This window comes from Capricornis sumatraensis, chromosome 1, assembly GCF_032405125.1.
Source record: "Capricornis sumatraensis isolate serow.1 chromosome 1, serow.2, whole genome shotgun sequence".
Classification (NCBI taxonomy): domain Eukaryota; kingdom Metazoa; phylum Chordata; class Mammalia; order Artiodactyla; family Bovidae; genus Capricornis; species Capricornis sumatraensis.
Genome location: NC_091069.1, coordinates 79,972,158 through 79,992,082, shown reverse-complemented (window position 1 = coordinate 79,992,082; position 19,925 = coordinate 79,972,158). Strand labels below are relative to the sequence as shown.

At 39.2% G+C, this 19,925-nt stretch overlaps 1 protein-coding gene across 2 annotated transcripts in view; it reads left to right on the top strand.

Annotated features, from left to right (window-relative positions):
- Window positions 1-802: 802 nt before the first annotated feature.
- PPM1B (protein phosphatase, Mg2+/Mn2+ dependent 1B) overlaps window positions 803-19,925 on the top strand; it is an 86,050-nt gene continuing 66,927 nt past the window's right edge. For both annotated transcript variants that reach the window (XM_068986013.1, XM_068985930.1), the window contains exon 1: window positions 803-1,176. The gene's annotated coding sequence lies outside the window, so the exon portion shown is untranslated. The remainder of the gene's footprint in view (window positions 1,177-19,925) is intronic.

The following is a 19,925-nucleotide window of genomic DNA, read 5'->3' as shown; positions in this document are numbered from 1 at the left end:
CCCTGCAATTCCGGGTGGGACTAGGCCTCCACACCTATAATTGGACAGCCCATTGGCTCCTTTATGGCGTTTGGTTTTACGCAAGGCTTAGAGGTCAAAAATAAAGGGGCACGGTCTTCACAGAACGAAAAGGCTCCGCACAGACTCTCTAGGTTTGACCGTTTTGGAGGACTAGCCAATCGCTTTTCGAATACTTCCCCGCCTTTTGCGCGTTTATTTAAAAAAAGCCGGTGTGACGGACTTGGAAATTGGTTCCGTGACAGACATGTAAAGAAAGCCAATGATCAAAAGTTCGGGCCACCATTTGGCCCAATAAGAAAAGAGAATCGCTAGGGTCTGGTCTCTGAGAGGCAGAGCGCAGGTGGGCGTTACTTGATTGACGACGATCTCTACTTATGGCTGTTAGGGTGGGTTGGTCCCTGATAGCTGGGCGGCATAGCAGAGGCGGGGCTGAATGAAGTAAAGGGTAATGATGGGTTGGGTCTCACTCAGTGGGCGGTGTTTGATGGATAGCTGACCTTGCCAATTGAAAATGGTCACTTGTGTCCAATGGGAAACTAAGAGCCCAAGGGCGGGGCCTTGTGGGCGGGGAAAACTAAGGACGGAGCTACTGGGGCTGCCGGACTGGGAGGGCGGTGATTGACGGGCTGGCCAACCAACCGGCTTCAGCGAGAGGCCGCGTGGCGTCCCAATGGGTGGGAGTGGGGGCGGGGCTCTCCGAGGGGCGGGGAAGGACAGGGTGCGGGGAGGGCGTTGCAGAAGGAGCGGAGCGGCTGCTGCTCAATGGCGGAAAAGCCGCCGGTGCTCTGACCGCCTCGTCCCCCTAGCAGTTGCGGGGGAGTTTCCTGCCGGCGCGGCTGGAGTCTCTGTTTCTCAGGGTTAGGTGGCTGGAAGATGCTCCAGAGAGACGAGGCTGCGGCGGAGGAGGTGGCGGCGGCCGAATCGGCAGCGGCGCTAGGGTGGAAAGAAGGCGGCAGCGGCGGCGGCGGCGGCGTGCGGGGCCCGAGGGTGTAAACAGCCCCGGAGGCGGCGGAGGCGGTGGCCGAGACCCCGAGCGGGAAGCGGCGGCTGAGGCAGGGTCGCGCCTCCGTGGGAAGCCTGGGCTGAGTGCAGCAGGGGGGCTCTGCGGCGGTCGCGAGCGGACGCCCTAGACCTCGCCTCCCTCCCTCGCCCCAGGTAAGGCCGCTGGGCGACCCGGCGAAGGGGAAGCGGCTCGCGGGCACCGCGGAGGCCCCGGACCGTTTTCGGGGTGCCGCCGAGCCTCGGCTGGGATCTCTGCCCTCCTAATCCTCGTCTCTTTTCTTGGGCCGCGGAGCCCGGAGGAGCGGTACGCCGGGCCTGGCTCCTGGCTAGGCCCCTTCCCCGCCGCCTCCGCGCTCGGCCGAGGTTGGGAGAGGCTCGGGGCCGGGAATTTTAGTTTGCTTCAACGTCTGAAAGTAAACTGCTTGTTCCTGTTCTCTGCGAGCATCTCTATCATCTGAAAGCACTGGGGCTACTCCAGGCCTTAACTCGTTCCGTCCTGGTGCATGCCTATATGAAAACACTACCTTTTCCCATTTGTTTCCTTATTAGCTTCTGCCCTCTGCGCTCCACTTCACTTCCTTGTTAAATCTTCTTTCTCTCTCTTCTATTTCTGCGTCTCATCACCTCCTTTTTCCTTAGTGACTTTAAATCGTTTCTCTTTCTCTTCTCAGCCGACTCCGGGCTTCCTTCCTTGCCCTTCCGAGCAGTCCTTTTCGGATGTCTGTCTTTTTACAGTGAAGCTACTATCTTCAGTATTCCAAATCCACCAGAGGCCCATTAAGAATAGACTCACCAGTTTTAAGCGGCGGATCAGTTTTTTGATTAACTGAGCCTGTCCGTTTTAAAAAATTGTGTTATTAAATGCAGAGTGTGGAAATAGCCCTGAAGTTATTTTAAAAATGAAGAGCTCAGTGAGTGTTGTAAGAGTTATTTCATTTTTCAAGTTGCATGACCTCCAATGTCAGATTGACTAGCTCTAGAACATTTGCCCATTTTAAGCGTTTAATAGCGACCCACATTCATCAGTATTCAAGTTGGCTTAAAAACAACTTGGAAACTTTAGAAAGAAGACATAACAACAACTAGGAAGCTGTTTTGATGAAGGCACTGCTAACTACCTTTTAAAACAGGCTCCACATGTTTAATGTATCAAAATAAAGTTGGCGGGAGTCTTGTAAAAAGGATTATTTAGGAATTTGAGTAGTCTCAGTGTTATGTAGCTATTTTAGGAGAAACATTCTTTTTCAGTTAACAATCGTTTACAACTCCTGTGATGGGAGAATTACCGAGGTTTATTGCGGGATTAACACAGGAACTCATTTTATTTGCGCTACTGCGTGGATGCAGAAGTGGTAAATTGTTCAGGGTAGGTAGTGCAAGCCAGTATGTTCCAGTGGATGGAAAAGTATGCCACCAACACTGAATGCTAATAGACATTATTTCATTTACTTTTTCTGTTGTGCAATAGCAAAGTTGTTATTGTTGGCCTACTTTTAAATAGTGCATTTCTAAATAAATAGTGAGGCAGGTTATTCTAATTATTGTTATAGTAGTCTTTTCCAAGTGTACAGCCTTTTAAAAATATAGCTAAAATTACACTATTGAATAATGGTAATTTATTAAAGGAATAATTTTGTAGGCTTCTTGAACAGACAATGGTTTCAATAGCACTTTTATTTAGTATTTGAACAGATTTTGTTAGTCAACAGATTTTCAGGGATAATCCTGATTTTTACTGTGCTGCTTTCTCTCAGTTGCTTCTTTGTCTATTTTTTTTTAATGGTCGTTTGTGTTTTCTCATCTTTTATTTTTGCTCTCATAAAGTCTTACCACAGTTTCTGCAGTGTTTCTTTATGTTGCATTGTCAATATGGAATAGTATTTTTATTATATCTTTCATAACCATTAAGTTTTCCCCAGTTTCTTGGACATTATCCTTTAGATTTATGTTGTGATTCTTCTCTTAGATGTGACCAACAGAGCTTTAAACACCTGTTTTCTTTTACTGGGTGTCTGATTTTCTGTAAAGACTTGAGGAATAAGTGAAAGCCTTTTCAGTTTGTCTGCTAGGTCAGTAAATACTATTTTATGTTAGTAATTCACATGTAATTATCAAATCCCTTAAGAATACATCATTTGAAGAAGTGGGATAGTATCTAAAATAAGAACACCTCGTTCACAATTTGACAAGGTCAGAAAAAGTGGCTCTCATTGACAGTTAATTTTCTTACATAATTTTCTTATGGAGTCCTTTGAATTAAAATGTTGTGTGGCTAGACTCTCGCTTGGCATTTGTGGAAGAGTAGAATTTGCCATTGGATTGTTTAGCAATCATAGTGTTTCATTAAAAATTGGCTGAGCCTGTAATGGAAGAATTTGCACACATGTCCTTGTAGGTGGATTGGTAAACATTAACTACACATGATACTGGGAGTGAATGTTCCCCCTTCACACAGACACACACACTCATTGGTGTTAGTTACACATTTTGTCTACATTATATGAATGTTTGTATACTATGTGTAATTATTTAGAAATGTTTTTTGACATCTAACGTAGAAAGTAATAATATAGTATGATCCTAACTCTACAGTAGTCCTTCATAAGATTAATAGCATGAATAAAATTAATTTATTAAAATAAAACTCATAGTATTTTACTTTTTTGTGAAATATGACTTTCATAGTTCACTGATTTAAGAAGTTAGTTGACAAAAAACTGACAGTTTCAGCGTTCTAAGAGTTGTAAGTTTTTCAAATTACAAAATTTTCAAGTAATACTTGGTTAAAATTATAGGGAGCAGTAAGGATTTGGGGGAATATGGATTTCAATGATTTTTTTCACACTGTAACTGATTCTTTTAATTTTTCCTTAGCTAATTTCAGAATTTGGATTGAAACTGAATACTGAATTTATTTTAGCAACTTTAAAGTTTTATTTTAGAATGTATCATATATTATATCAGAATTGTGAATTAGGAGGATTGATTAATTGGGGATTTGAGATAAGATTCCTGGAAATTGAGAAAACCCCAGAAGTGTAATCTAGATTGCCGTCCACCTTGCTGTCCTGTACTCAAACTTAACAGTCAAGATAAAATATTGTAGATTGGGAAGTATTGATTTTTATACTTTTTGCTTTGATTATCATAGAATTTATAGAATGATAGAGCTTGTCATCAGCTTTTAGTAGCTGACCTCACAAATATAGGTGAAGAAAAAGATACATGGAGTTCAATATCCATTTCATTTTATTCCTGTTTTAGGTGGTGGTACTTCTTTACATCAAAACATTGATTTAAAATAAAATAACTTTCAGGGTTTTAAACTAATTTAAGTATGCTAATATCTCTGATTAGCCATTTTGAAATCTTTTTTTCAAGTGAAATATTTCTAAGGTGATTTAACCTCCTTGTGTATATTTGACTTGAGTTATACTTTTCAGTGTTTTCTCTGGTTTGTCCCCAAACCACCACCGTTTAGAATGATTTGATCAAGTAGTCGAATCAGTGTGATAAAAATAAGTCTTCACTGAATTCTTGCTAAAGTTACAAAACTTTCAAAAGTGTAGTCTGTCTACTGTAGTTTCATTTATCAGACTTTATGATGATTTTGAGATTGAGTTTTTAATATCAACTAGCAACCTAGGAAACAAGTACATATGGTTGCTTATTCCTTTTTTTTTTTTCAAGTTTTCAGAGTGTTTTACTTTTACCCTTAATAATAACAGATATAAACATTTTGCTCTGAATTATGGTTAAGTCATGATACAGAGTTTCTCAAGTTTTTTTCTTTTTCTGTAGCTAGCTTCTGACCACACCTTCTATACCGTAACAGATGTACACTTCATAATAACTTATTTAACTTTGGAACCCAGTAGTTTAACAGTCAAGTGTAGCATTTAACTTCTTATAATTAAACATTTAATTGGTTTGTAACATTTAAAGCATAGTTTGCTAGTTTAAAGCTTTTATGACTTAATAAGTGTAATGGTAAACTTATGTGAAAATGGACTCAGAGTTTTCTTTTGGAGTATGTTGAATTACAAAGATTATGTTTATTGGCTTTAAATTGATTTCTTGAAAATTAAAAATCTTAAAGTTTTGAGACATAACACTAGTTGGAATATGTGCTTTGCATCCTTTTGAACAAAAGATCTATTAAAACATGGTCTGAGGTATAGAAGAGAGAGAAACATTGGAAGACTTCTATTTAATATTAAGGAACTTGTCTCACTTTGAGAGATGGGACTGATCACCGGTAGTCATTTAGTAAGGGTCAGACCTGTGTGTATCTGGCTCTGTTTTTAATCTCTGTAGAAGGACCTTCACTTCAAAATAGGTGGTAAATGAAAAGTGGATTTGTATGAAAAACTTTTTCATGGAAAACTTGTCAAATGCGGTTATGTCATTAGGTATAACTGAATTTGTTATATAAGAAAAAAGCCAGGTGTATAGATTTTGTTTGATAAGTAGTTCATACCTGAGAAGTAGGTTTGATAAATTTGTGAAGTTCTGAAGGATTTCAAAGCACTTTTGAAAGCTGGAGAGTAATGTGACTGATTCTTAAGTATAATGGCATTTTCTTGATGTAGGTATGTATAAGTGTACTCCTAACCTTGAAAAGGGATGGTTAATAGATACTCTTATAAGTAGGAAAATCTAATAGTGTTCATATAACTCATGGGTGCTTAAACTTGTCTTGGCAAAGAGTTTTTCCTTCTTCAGATTAAAACAATACTTGAGTTAACGAACTGGTGTTATCTGTTGAACACAGGTGGCCCTTCTTAGTCTCTTACAAAGAGGAAATAAACTCAAAGCGACTCTAAAAAGATAGAATGTAAGGGAGATAAAATTTAGATATGAGGAGCTTCCTGTTACTTTTGCTTACTTTAGGTTACCAACCCAGTGAGAAGTAAAAAAATTGGTAGAACTTAATAGTATTTAGTCTGTAGGCTGCCCTGCTCTTATGTGTGTGCTCAGTGCTGTCTGACACTATGCGACCCCGCGGTCTGCAGCCTGCCAGACTGCTCAGTCCACGGAGTTTTCCAGGCAAGAATACTGGAGTGGGTTGCCATTTTCTACTTTCCAGGCAAGAGGCCCAACAAAATAACAAAATCCTTGCCCGCAGAGATCTTATGTTCTGATAACAAACTCTTCCTTAGTTTACAACTGTGCTCCCTTCATGGGTGACTTGAATTGAGTGGGATTTGGCATGTGTGATGTTTTCTACACTTTGCTTAGAAGCTGTGATTAGAGCTTTACTATTTTTAACAAGAGAGAAGGAAGAGGAGGTTTTCTATAACTGGACGAAAACTGGAATATGAAAAGAGGAAGTAGGAAGGGGGAAATAGTATTGTACCGAAGATTAAAATGTGAGCCAAAGATAAAAAAAAGAGATTCCTACATTAGGCATGTGGGAAGCTGGGGAAAACACCATTTACTGTCCAGTCTTGGATAGAGGAGTTCTTGGACAGGAGAATGGGAGAAAAGATGAAATAGTGGGAGAAGGATAAAGAGGGCTTTTAAACAAGTCTGGTTTAAGTAACTTGGGATGTTCCTATAAAATATATGTTATTTGTGTTGGAAAAGACCCTTTTCCTTTTCTTTTGTGAACATAGTTGAAAGATTAGTGGTTGGGCAGTAGTGTCTGAAATACTGTCGCTGATTTGTGACCGTTAATCTGTCTCCGGTTAGTTGACAGTTCTGTTGGGGTTAGCTGATGGAGTCAGTCCATCTCTTCGTTTATTGTCCTCCAGTTGCCCTGTATACCGAACTGCATCCCTTAATTCCATAGCTGTTTATGTATTACTTGAAGCTGTGCCTTTGTTTTTCTGCCTTGTAGGTTTCTGCATGACGATGTCCTGTTGTACTTAGGAGACAAAGCAAGTGCTTAGTTTTCTACTTTCTGTTTATAGTTTTTCTTAGTGACGATCCAGTTTGGTAAAGAAGTCTCTTCTTGAGTTTACACAAAACATTGCACACTTTTAAAGATAAGCATGAGAGATCTTTGATGTTTGTTTTTGTTTTAATGCATAATTGTTTTTTGCTTTCATTTATGAGTCATTCCGTCAGTCTCATGTGATCTTGCTTGCTGCAGTGAATTGAGATTGATTTTTTTATTTTAAAGCAAATCAACCTCTGTTTATTTCAGTGCTGCAATATGAAAATGAACACTAGTTCCCATTCATGACCTAAGAGACTCCCTTTATAACATGCGAATAAGCCTTCAGAGTACTGGTTTCACTTAATGTAATTTTGTAACTGTATTTATCACTTTTATCAAAACTCCAATGTGCAGAACTTGAACTTTTGAATATATTAAATTTAAGACTGTAATTCAGACAAGGTTCATTAAGCTGTTCAAAATCTGGACATCTTTGAGTGCGTATATTTTAGTCAGAAAAATGAAGCAAAAATAACCTTACTTGATTTCTAAAGTTATCTTTTATAAAGTGTTGGTGATGATAGGTCCTAAATATAAGGAAGTTGAGTTTAGCTTCTTTCTATTCAACTGTTTTGGAGTGTTTTGAATCAGAATGTGAAAGTGAAATAGTAACTTTTAGCTTAAGACATAATAGATTCAGTTATACTTTCATTTTGTTTTTGTTTTATAAAATCTGACTCTAGTTTGTAAGGGAAGTAGAGGCTTCTAAGGATTAGTGATGATTTAGGATGTTATTACTCTTAACATCTTGAGTCTTTTTCTCAGTGATAGGTTTGTATTTTAGTTCAGTTTATTTGCTCTTGGGCTTTTGGTTTATGTTGCTCTTTCTGCCTCTGTCTTTGCTTACTTGCTTTTTTTTTAAGTATAGGGTGGCCACCAAATCTGGAAACAACAACAACAAAAAACCATACACGATGAATGGTTTATTGATGTTATAGAATATGTTAACATAATACCTACGTTTTCAGACTTTATGACCATCCTATAGAGTGGAATTCATGTAAGTAGGTCTTCTGTTTTTGTTTGGATATATATTAATTACATCGTTATTATGGAATCAGGTATAAGGTATTGAATATAAAGGAGTAGAGATGCATAGTTAATGATAGAGAGCTGGCTAGAATAACATTGATCCTGCGATTTAAGGGGACTGAAAACTATCTAACAAGGTAAAAATAAGTGTGATGGTTAGTTGGTTTGTAATATTTGGCTAACAAAGTTTGGGAGATGCTGGATAAGCAGTCGCTTCAGGACTATATTTGAGATGGTCTCAGGAAGAGTCGGACACGACTGAGTGACTTCACTTTCTCTTTTCACTTTCATGCATTGGAGAAGGCAATGGCACCCCACTCCAGTACTCTCGCCTAGAAAATCCCATGGACAGAGGAGCCTGGTAGGCCATAGTCCATGGGGTCGAGAAGAGTCGGACACGACTGAGCGACTTCACTTTCACTTTTCCCTTGCATGCATTGGAGAAGGAAATGGCAACCCACTCCAGTGTTCTTGCCTGGAGGATCCCAGGGACAGGGGAGCCTGGTGGGCTGCCGTCTGTGGGGTCGCACAGAGTCGGACACGACTGAAGTGACTTAGCAGCAGAGCAGAGGTGCTGACCAAACAGTGATGCAGTTAAGTGTGTTTTTAGGCCTTAGCTCTGTTATTTGAGAGTAATGCCTTTGGTAATAGTAAAATTCTTACGTCACTTAAGAATGAAAACTGGTCTACATCCACAGAGCTAGATGAGAATGACTTTCACAAATGTGTGTGAAGCATCTTTTCAAAAGATTTAGATGCAAAAGATTTATTGTTTTTGCTGCTATGTGCTTTTAGGTGATGCTGTCAGATGCTTGACACTGTTAACTTGTGTATGTTTGTAGGTGTATATTAAGTGTAAGAAACCTTTGTATTACTAGGGGTTATGTTTCTTGGAAACTTTTCCAAAGGAAGGAAGGTGATAGGAAGCATAGACTCTATAAAGTCAGAATGCTTCTATCTGAGTCCCTCTTCCCCCATTCTGTAGATTGGATAACTTAAAGCAATTACTTAATGTTTCTAAGCCTCAGTTTTCTCTTTTGTACAGTGAGGCTATTTCATAAAATTGTTTAGTTGGACTATTCCATGTGAAGTCGTTACCATGGAGCCTTGGAATGTTATAATTTGAGTGCTTTCTCTTATTGCTGTAACTGCTGTTACTACAGCTTCTAAATGATACTGGTACATTAGAAGGCGGAAGGCCCTGTTTGAGATTCCCACTGAACCTTTTAATGATTCTGTGACTTTGTGAGTTATATATTCTTTCTCGGATTTAGTGGCCTTAATCTGTAATGTAATGTTTTTGAGTTAAGGCAGAGAGCTGAACCATTTGATGTCTTGAGGTCCTTTTGATTCTGAAATTTAGAGCTCAGTCTTAAGATTGTCATTTCCTTCCAAAGTGTAAGCTACATAAGGATAACAACTGTGTTCTGTGTGGAGATTTATCCATTTATCTCTGTTATATAAACATTTGTTGAATACATTTTCCCATAAAAAAAAGTATCTTTTAGGGGGAGGAGAATAGAGAGTAATAAGAGGGAAGGAAGGTTTGCATTCCTTCTCAAGAACTTGATGCTTATTGTGTTAAAGGTATGAACACGGATTCCTGCTGCTTAGTTTTATTTAGTACATAAATAGTGTCTGCTAGCATTAGATACTTTGGGGGACAAAGATGATCAGTCTGCCATGTGTGGGATGAGGAAGGGAGTAATCGTGTACATGAATTGTCATACATGGTGAAAAGTAAAGATGCTATAAAGGAACTGTAAATGTATTTTATTGGGAGGATGATTCTGAACCTGAAACTCCAATACTTTGGCCACTTGATGCGAAGAAGTGACTCACTGGAAAAGACCCTGATGCTGGGAAAGATTGAAGGCGGGAGGAGAAGGGGATGACAGAGGATGAGATGGTTGGATGGCATCACTGACTCAGTGGACGTGAGTTTGAGTAAACTCCAGGAGTTGGTGATGGCCAGGGAGGCCTGGCGTGCTGCAGTCCATGGGGTCTCAAAGAGTCGGACACGACTGAGCGACTGAACTGAACTGAGGTGTATTTTATATATTAAGAATCCTTATAAAATGTATAAAAAATCAAATGGCAGTGTAATTAGATTGTCTTACCTTGTAATTTGCTTTGTTCTCACTTTTAGAAATCAGATGCTTAAAAGGAAAAGCATCAGGGCTGTGAACTTTAGGAAAGTTTACGACCTTAAGAATTTTTACTGAAACTTAAGACTAATATTTATGGAGGAGAGCGATGAAAAAATTTAATAAATATATAATCCCATTGCATTTTGGCCTTTGTATTATGAAAATTTTTAATCCTATGGAATATTGTAACAGTACACTGAGTTCCCATGTGAAAGTGAAAGTTGTCAGTCGTGTCCGACTCTTCGACCCCATGGGACGGTAACCTGCCAGGCTCCTCTGTCCATGGAATTCTCCAGGCAGAAATACTGGAATGGGTAGCCATTCCCTTTTCCAGGGGATCTTCCCAACCCAGGGATCAAACCCGGATCTCCCTCACTGCAGGTGGTTTCTTTACTGTCTGAGTCACCAGGGAATCCCCCTTATGTATACCACCACCTAAATTCAGTGGTATTTTATATTTTTGCCATATTTGCTTCATCCATAATCTTGCTGAACCATTTGAAAATATATTAGAAACATCATGTAATTTCACCCCTAAATACTTAAGTATGAATCTCCCAAAAATGACATTTCCTTTATACTTAAAATACTTATATCATGCATAGTATTAGTATCCAATTCCTAGAAGTCATGTAATTCTCAATCAAAATGTCTTCTATAGGTTTTTTCCTCTCCGTACCAAGGTTTAGTGAAGGATCTTGCATTATATTGCATTTGCTGTTGTATCTCAGTTCTCTTTTTAATTTTAGCACTAGTTTTAAAAAATGAGTTTCTGAAGAGACCAATTATTTTGTAAAATGTCCTGTATTCAGAATTTCTCTGATTGGTTCTTTGAAAATTGTTTAAAACTTCACTGAAGACTGTGTTAAATTCAGTTTAAACATTGGGCCGTGATACTTCATAGGTGATGCTGCTTCGTGGTACGCCACATCAGGAGGTGTTACAGAATGATTGGTTGCACTATTAGCGGTGCTGAGTTTGATGGCTGGGTTAAGGTGGTGATTGTTCAATGTCTCCCTGGACAAGAAACATTTTCTCTTTTGAGATTACCAGGTAATTCATGGCATATTTTGTTGCTGTAAAAATCTTTCTCCTTCAGACTTTGACTTAATGGGTTTATTGATATCTTTTTAAAAGATAGATCTGGACAGGCGTTACCAAACCACAGCTTACTGGCCAAATTTGGTCTGCTGCCTGAGTCCATAAATAAAGTTTTATTGGAATACAGCCATGCTCATTTGTTTACATACTGTTTCACTACTTTTCCACTACAGTGGCAGAGTTAAGTAGCTGTGACACAAACCAGATGGCCCTGCAGAGCTCCAGATATTTACTGTTTGGTGCTTTGTAGAATAAGTTTGCTGACCCCTCCGGTTTGTATTCTCCTTTTTCTCATCATGTTGTTAGTAGTGGTATAAAACCGGTGTTTATATGTTGCCTCTCCTGCGTCCTGATGTATTATTCAAGGTATAATTGCTTTTCACATGGTTGAAATTGTGAAGTTTTTGCTTATGTCCCCCCAAAGCGTAAATACATAATATATAAAATCATATGTTAAAAAACGAATATTTCAGACATAAAAAGAATAAAGAACCCCAAAGTACCCACTGTGCAGCTTTAGTTTAGGATGTAGAACATTACTGATACAGTTGAAGCCATTCTGTAGTCTTCCTGGATACCATCCTTCCTTTCCCACTGTCTTGAATGCTGTGCCTTCTGTTGCCTATACAGTCTCCATGTATATATATGTATCTGTGTGTAACATATAGAACTGTCTTAAGAGATTTTGTAGTTTCTGTACATAATTATATATGGAATGTCTTTTTATACAATTAGCATTTCTGCAGAGTTCTTCCTTGTTGATCTATTCCTCTTTTTAATAGTGTTGCATTGTATCCCGTTGTGTGATTATAACACATTTGTCTAATGTCTTTGGATGAACATTTGGGATTACTTTGCATATATATACAATTGTGCCGAAACATAAATTACATCTTTTTATATATGTGTGTTAAAGTTTCTCTAGAACACAAGGTTAGAAGTATAATTGCTAAATTGTAGGTTATTCTTATAACCTACCTAGATATTTCCAAAATTCTCTCCAAAGTGGCTGTACCAATTTATCCTCTGGCCAGTGGTATAGACAACTTTTGTTTCTGTTACTCTAGGGCTTCCTTGGTGGCTCAGCTGGTAAAGAATCCGCCTGCAATGCAGGAGACCTGGGTTCGATCCCTGGGTTGGGAAGATCCCCTGGAGAAGGGAAATGCTACCCATTCCAGTATTCTGGCCTGGAGAATTTCATGGACTGTATAGTCCATGGGGTCACAAAGAGTCGGACATGACTGAGTGACTTTCACTTCACTTCATGTCAATATCAGTGCTGTCTTATATAAATATAATGTTGGTCATACATGTGACTTAAAATTTTCTAGTTATTAACAAAAAAGGTGAAGTCAATTTTAGTGATGTATTTTATTTAATCATTATATAAAAAATACCATTTCAGTATATAAACAATAAAATTAGTGAGATTTTTGCATTTTCTTTTCTATTAAATCATCAAAATGTGGTATGTATTTTATATTTAATAGCAAGTCTCAATTTGGGTTAGCCACACTTCAGATTCTTACTAGTCATCAGTGGTTAGTAGCTGTTAGCAGAGCTCTATATCGTTGTCTCCATTTAGTACTAAGAATTCCTCCCCCCACCCCATATTTCATTATAACGTTAATTTTGTATTTCGTGTGATTTGTGAGGGTGAACATTCTCATATGTTTATTAGCCATTTAAATTTCCCCTTTTGTGTATTTACTGTTTTCATTTGCCCTAGTTTCTGTTTTCCTGGTTTCTTTCTTAATGACAAAATATTATAGATGTAAATATGGGTATACTTTGCCACTAGCATGCTGGTGATTTTGTCAATTGTGTTTTAAGAGTTTTTACAGAAGTGTCTCTCTAAAATGACACGTTAAACATTTTAACCTAAAGCTAGTTTTAAAATGACTCCAAAAATATTTGGATTGAAGTGAAGTATTTGAACGTTTATCAGGTGGTGCTAGTGTTAAAGAACCCACCTGCCAATGTGCGAAAAGATGCAAGTTTGATCCTTGGATTGGGAAGATCCTCTGGAGGAGGGCATGGCTACCCACTCCAGTATTCTTGCCTGGAGAATCCCATGGACGGAGGAGCCTGGCACAGTCGACAGTCAATAGGGTCGCAAAGAGTTGGATGCGACTGGAGTGACTTAGCACATATGCATACACTTGAGGGAGAGAAGGGGGATGGGATGATTGCTTTACACTTAAATAATCCTTTGTGTGTATTTCTTTTCCTTCCCTTTGTTCAGCTTAATCTTTTAGTCTTGCTTCTTTCCTTAACTGTAACCTCAAGGACTCTAGGAAGAACTACCCTGAATGGATTCTGGCCTAGAGTTAAAAATGTTCTCAAAAAAGGCTATAGGGCTCCACTGAGGTAGGGATTTGGGGCTTCTTTATATGCTGCGTCTGAAAAAAACCCAGGTGACAAATTCATTAGCATGCCCTCTGTCTGCAGTTAAGTGGGTGTAATTGATTGGGTGCTTTAATAAATGCGAAGATCCTCTGGAGAAGGAAATGGCAAACCACACCAGTATTCTTGCCTGGAGAATCCCAGGGACAGTGGAGTCTACCCGACTACATACAGTCCCTGGGGTCGCAAAGAGTCGGACATGACTGAGCGACTAACACCTTATATGTGAAACACCAAAAGTAAATTTGCTGAAAATCCAGAACTGCTTTTACTTAATAAATGCTCCAGTAGATGACAGGGGTTAGTCTTTTGATATAATATTTTTATGAATGTTAGAATTAGAATGGCTGCCTTGGAATCTTTTCTTACAGGAGTATCTTTTAACTTAATGCATTTTTTACTCAAACCCTGTTAGTTGCCAGGGTCACAAGTTAGGATATGAGAGGAGGTAAGAAATGCAAAATGTTAAAAGGAATATGGATGATTGTATAAGAATGGTGAGACGGTGGGATAAGGGTTGGAGAAGGCATCAAGGAAATATTATTTCATAGTTACCCCGAATATCTGGTTATCTTAGTTAAAGAAGGTAGGCAAATTGCCCATGAGGTAGCTGTGTAAGTCCTCAGCAGGCAGATTAGAGAAGAAGGTTCCAGACTGGATATTTCATACTTAATTTTAGTTGGGGAGTGGGAAGAAGCTGTATTTTTGGGGGACAGTTAAGGTATGTTTTAAGGAAATCAAATTGGTAGTAATATGGAAAGTGGATGGAAGGAAGGGGAGATGGAAGTCAGGGAGACCAATCAGGAAGCTGTGAGATAATCCAGAGGATAGGTTATATTAAAGGCTTAAGATTGGAGGGTAAGTGATACACTTAAATGGAAAATGTGGTGGGATGTGGTGTTGAAGTAGTTGGATTTATATAAATGGTTTATAGTTTCTAGCCCCAGTTAAAAGGATTACAGATGCGTAGATTCAGTTCAGTTCAGTCGCTCAGTCGTGTCCGACTCTTCGCGGCCCCATGAATTGCAGCATGTCAGGCCTGCCTGTCCATCACCAACTCCCGGAGTTCACTCAGACTCACGTCCATCGAGTCGGTGATGCCATCCAGCCATCTCATCCTCTGTCGTCCTCTTCTCCTCCTGCCCTCAATCCCTCCCAGCGTCAGAGTCCTTTCCAATGAGTCAACTCGCATGAGGTGGCCAAAGTACTGGAGTTTCAGCTTTAGCATCATTCCTTCCAAAGAACACCCAGGACTGATCTCCTTTAGAATGGACTAGTTGGATCTCCTTGCAGTCCATGGGACTCTCAAGAGTCTTCTCCAACACCACAGTTCAAAAGCATCAATTCTTCAGCGCTCAGCTCTCTGCACAGTCCAACTCTCACATCCATGCATGACTACTGGAAAAACCATAGCCTTGACTAGACGGACCTTTGTAGGCAAAGTAATGTCTCTGCTTTTTACTATGCTATCTAGGTTGGTTATAACTTTCCTTCGAAGGAGTAAGTGTCTTATTTTCATGGCTGCAGTCACCATCTGCAGCACAGGTAGTTAATACAGATAGTAGTTAGTTTGGGATATGAGGGTGTTTTGGTGGCAGAGATGAAGATTTTGGTTATGTTTGAAGAAATATGTACAAACATTTTAATGATTAAAATCTGCACTAAAATTCACCTGAAAATCTACAAGTGATAGGTGAAGCAGTGAGATTGGATCAGAGGACAGACACTGTGTTTTGGGTTGAAGTCTACTTAATGTTTTGGGGGGGCCCAATTCTCTCTTGAATTTAGGAAGCTGAAGGAAAAAGAATGAACATGAATGGTTGTGTTTTGAATTTGAGTGTTTTCAGAGTCAGCAGAAGTGTCAAGAGTTTCAGGAAGGGTGGCATTTTCAGTAGCGTGATGTGTCACAAAGTAGCTTATCTTGCGAAGCCTCCTTTTTAGGACCAGTTGTTGTTCAGTCACCCAGTCGTGTCCAACTCTTTGCCATCCCATGAACTTCTGTATGCCAAGCCTCCCTGTCCCTCCTCATCTAAAGTTGGCCCAAGTTCACATCCATTGCATCAGTGATGCCATCCAACCATCTCAACTTCTGATGCCTTCTTCTCCCTCTGCCTTCAATCTTTCCCAGCATCAGGGACATTTTCAATTTGTCCACTGTTCACATCAGATGACCAAAATACTGGAGTTTCAGCTTCAGCATAAGTCCTTCCTATGAGTATTCAGCCTTGATTTCCCTTAAGATTGACTGGTTTGATTTCCTTGCTGTCCAAGGGACTCTCAGGAGTCCTCTCCAGTACCACAGTTTGAAGGCATAAATTCTTCGGCGCTCTCCCTTCTTTACAGTCTAGCTCTCACGACCTTACATGACCACTGGGAAGACCATAGCCTTGACTTACACAGACCTTTGTCGGCAGAGTAGTGTCTGCTTTTCAACACACTGTCTAGGTTTGTCATAGTTTTCCTGCCAAGAGGCAAACGTCCTCTGATTTCATGGTTGTATTCACCATCCACAGTGACTTTAGAGCCCAAGAAAAGGAAATCTGTCACTACTTCTCTTTCCCCCCTTTATTTGCCATGAAGTAATGGGGCCGGATGCCATGATCTTACTTTTCTCTTTTTTTTTTTTTTTAGTATTTAGTATTAAGCCAGCTCTTTCAGTCTCTTCCTTCACCTTCATCAAGAGGCTCTTTAGTTCCTCTTGGTTTTCTGCCTTTAGAGTGGTATCCACATATCTGAGGTAGTTGATGTTTCTCCTTCCTGTTTTGATTCCAGCTTGTAACTCATCCAGCCTTGCATTTCTCATTATGCGCTCAATGTATAGATTAAACAGACCGGGTGACAGCAGACAGCTCTGTCGTACTCCTTTCTCAGTCTGGAACCTCTATACAGGGTTCTTAGGAGACAAGCAAGATGGTTTGGTATTCCCATCTCTTTAAGAGCTTTCCAGTTTATTAGGACCAGACTGTTGTATGTATGAACTAATAAGTCTTTTAAGCAGGAGTTGATTCTACCAAGCAAAACATCAGTGTTTGAGTTGTTTTTGCCAGGAATATTATGTGAAACATTCTAGATAAGTTATTCATAATCTAACCATGCTCCAGGGTAAAGTAAATTCACTTTGGTGGATATTAGGACTATGACTGTACTTTAGAGTCTTTATCTATTCCACCTCAATAACTTATCATAAATAGATCACTAAAAGGATTATATAATCAAGCCTGCAAATGAAAATTTCTCCAAAAACTTATTGAAACCTTTGCTCTCTGATTTTTTTTCTTCTTCTACTTTTATAGCCTGAAGTCATTTATTTAGGACAGAGGAGAAGACAGAAAACAGCTGGCAGTTAGATCACGTAGCCCTGAACTTACTTTATTGTAATTGCTAATTGAAAAACCTTTGGAATTAAGAGCAGTTATGTTATTCCTGAGTTGCTTTGCTGAAGTTAAGAAAGGTCATTTCTGTCAGTATGTTTGAAGTCAGTCATGGAGTAAAATGAACAAGTATAAAATCATGACAAAATCCAAGCTACCTTTAGCCCTTGTTTCATTATTCAGGTAGTCAAATACAGGTAGGACATGAGCTACTTCTGATTTTAGCAACATGAGCTGAAAATTATAGTCTTAGGGTCCAAAGGGAAAATGCTTTTACCTTATAATATCAAGCTTTTAATGGACATATGCAGGTATCTGATAGTGTGTTCTTTATACTGGCCTAAACTTTCTTTGGGCTTTGCCTCAGCCTGTTTCAAGTCTGTTAGGGCTGAAAATTTTCAAAAGTCGAGGAAGCAATAAAAAGAAACAAACTAATGATAACCACAACATGGATGGATCTCTGAAACATGCCAAGTGAAAGAGGGCAGATGCAAAGGAGTATGTACTATGATTCTGTGTACATGAAATTTTAGAAAAGGCAAAAGTGCGCTGAGAGCAGATGAGTGTTTGCCTGAGTCTAGAGGTGATGGGGAGATTATCCTCAAAGGGGCACAGAGGCACTTTTTGGCGAGATAAAGGTGTTCTGTATCTTTATTGTGTGTAGTGGTGGTTACTCAAGTGTATACTTTTGTTCACAGCTCATCAAACTGTATACATAAAATGGGTACATTTTATTATACATAAAACAGCAGCAGCCAGAGGTCTTCAGCAACAAGAATAAGTTGGGCAACAGAATGGAACTTTATGGATTGGACTCTAATCCCAGGTTTTCATAGTGAAGTGACCTTGACCTGCTTTTTGACAGTAAAGCTAACACTGATGTTACCTCTTCATGTGTGCTGACAGGGAGTTATCCATATGAGAAGGTAATTCAGATAAATGCAGTGGTTGTTACTACATCAGAAATATAAGTAAACGTGTGTATATATATATCAACTGAAATGTTCTGATAATATCTAGTTTATTAAAATTTTTTTCTGGTTTGCTGGTTTTAGAAGTCATTGAAAGGATTTCAGAAATGAAAAAAGCATTAAAAAATATTTAAATAGTAGTTCAGCCTAGTTGGGAAAACTTGAGACTTCAGTATATTAGGGCAATCATTCTCTTATATCAAATAGTTTCTCATGTCAATTTATATATTATTGATCTCAAATATAAACTATAGTTTTTTATTTGAATATATCTGATTTTATTTATGTGTTAGACTGCTTATGATAGACTAAAGTATGATTTGTGGATTATAATGGTAATACTAGCTAATACTTCTGAAGCACTTACTTCTTGCCAGGACCTTCATGCAGTTAATCTGCACTGTCTCATTCAGTTACTACAGCCGCTCTGTGACACAGGTGCTTTTATTACTCTTCATCTGTTAAATGAATACATCACGGCTCTGAGGAAATTAAATAATTAGGTCAGAGTGGCACAGAAAGTGGTTGAGCTGGCACAGAAAGTGTTTACTTTGTGTTAACGTCCATACTGATTTTTTTTTTTTTTTTAATGTAAACTCTTGAGAGGGAGAGTGGTGATTTAACAGAGAGGGCATAGCTGCAGATGCTCTGGCCCATAATTGTACCTTTGACACCAAAGAGTCTGGCGTTTCTGGCTTTTGGCAGGCAAGTACTTCATGGATCTGGTCGTGATGGCCATTGGGAATGAGGTTTCTGTCATTCTTGAGGACTTTGATGCAACAGTCTGGCTCTTTGCCCTCAGGAAACCTTTTCACCTCTTACTCTTCCTCATCCTCACAATGACATCCTTATGTCATTGTCTCAAATCAGGTCTCCCTGGAAGGCCTCATGGGAACAATATTTCGTGCGTTCCTGTGTGTTCATACAGGTTTGTCCATACTCTTCTGTACTTGAAAGTTAGTTTTGCTGTATATAAAATTCATGAGAAACATTTTCTTTTTTTGCACATCTTAAAATATCACTGTTTTCTGGCATAGAGCGCTGCTATCAAAGTTTGATGCCAATCTGACATAGCAGACTATATATTCTTCACAGTTCAGATGCATGTGGGGTCTGATTTTTAGAGGACACTACGTATCCAGAGGATTGGGAAAGTCCCCTGGAGGAGGGCATGGCAGCCCACTCCAGTATTCTTGCCTGAGTATTCTTGCTCCTGATTGACAGAGCAGCCTGGCAGGCTATAGTCTGTAGGGTCGCATAGAGTTGGACACAACTGAAGCGACTTAGCACAGCAGCACATATGTATCCAAACAGAGATGGATTTTTGTTTTCTCATTAAATTGGCAGCTAAAGTGAAATGCCACTGTCAACAAAGCTGTTTCCATTTTTTAAACTATTTTTTCTTTATTGAAGGGCGATGGAGGATTAAGAACTGGTACTGTTGCCCTAAATTTGACATCTCTAACTATGCTTTTGAGTTTGAACAAGAAAATACGTTATTCTCATATATGATGAACTTCACTTATAAATTAATTTCACAAAATCTGACTTACTGAATTATTTTCATAATCTAATCTAAAGCTGTAGTTTCCAAATTTGGGGGAATTCTTAAAACTGCCCAGCATGGTCTCATCATGACATCTGTTTATTACTGCAGCTGGGTGTGGTCAAGGCTAGGTGGTCCTTAGTCATGTCCGACTCTTTGTTATACCATGATGGACTGTAGCCCGCCAGGCTCCTCTGTCCATGGGATTTCCCAACAAGAATAGTGGAGTGGGTTGCCGTTACCTATTCTGAGGGATCTTCCCGACCCACGGATTGAACCCGTGTCTCCTTCATTGGTAGGTGGATTCTTTACCACTGAGCCACCTGGGAAGCCCCAGTGCCTAGTTACCTAGCTGTTATTATAAAAACTGTTAAAAGTATC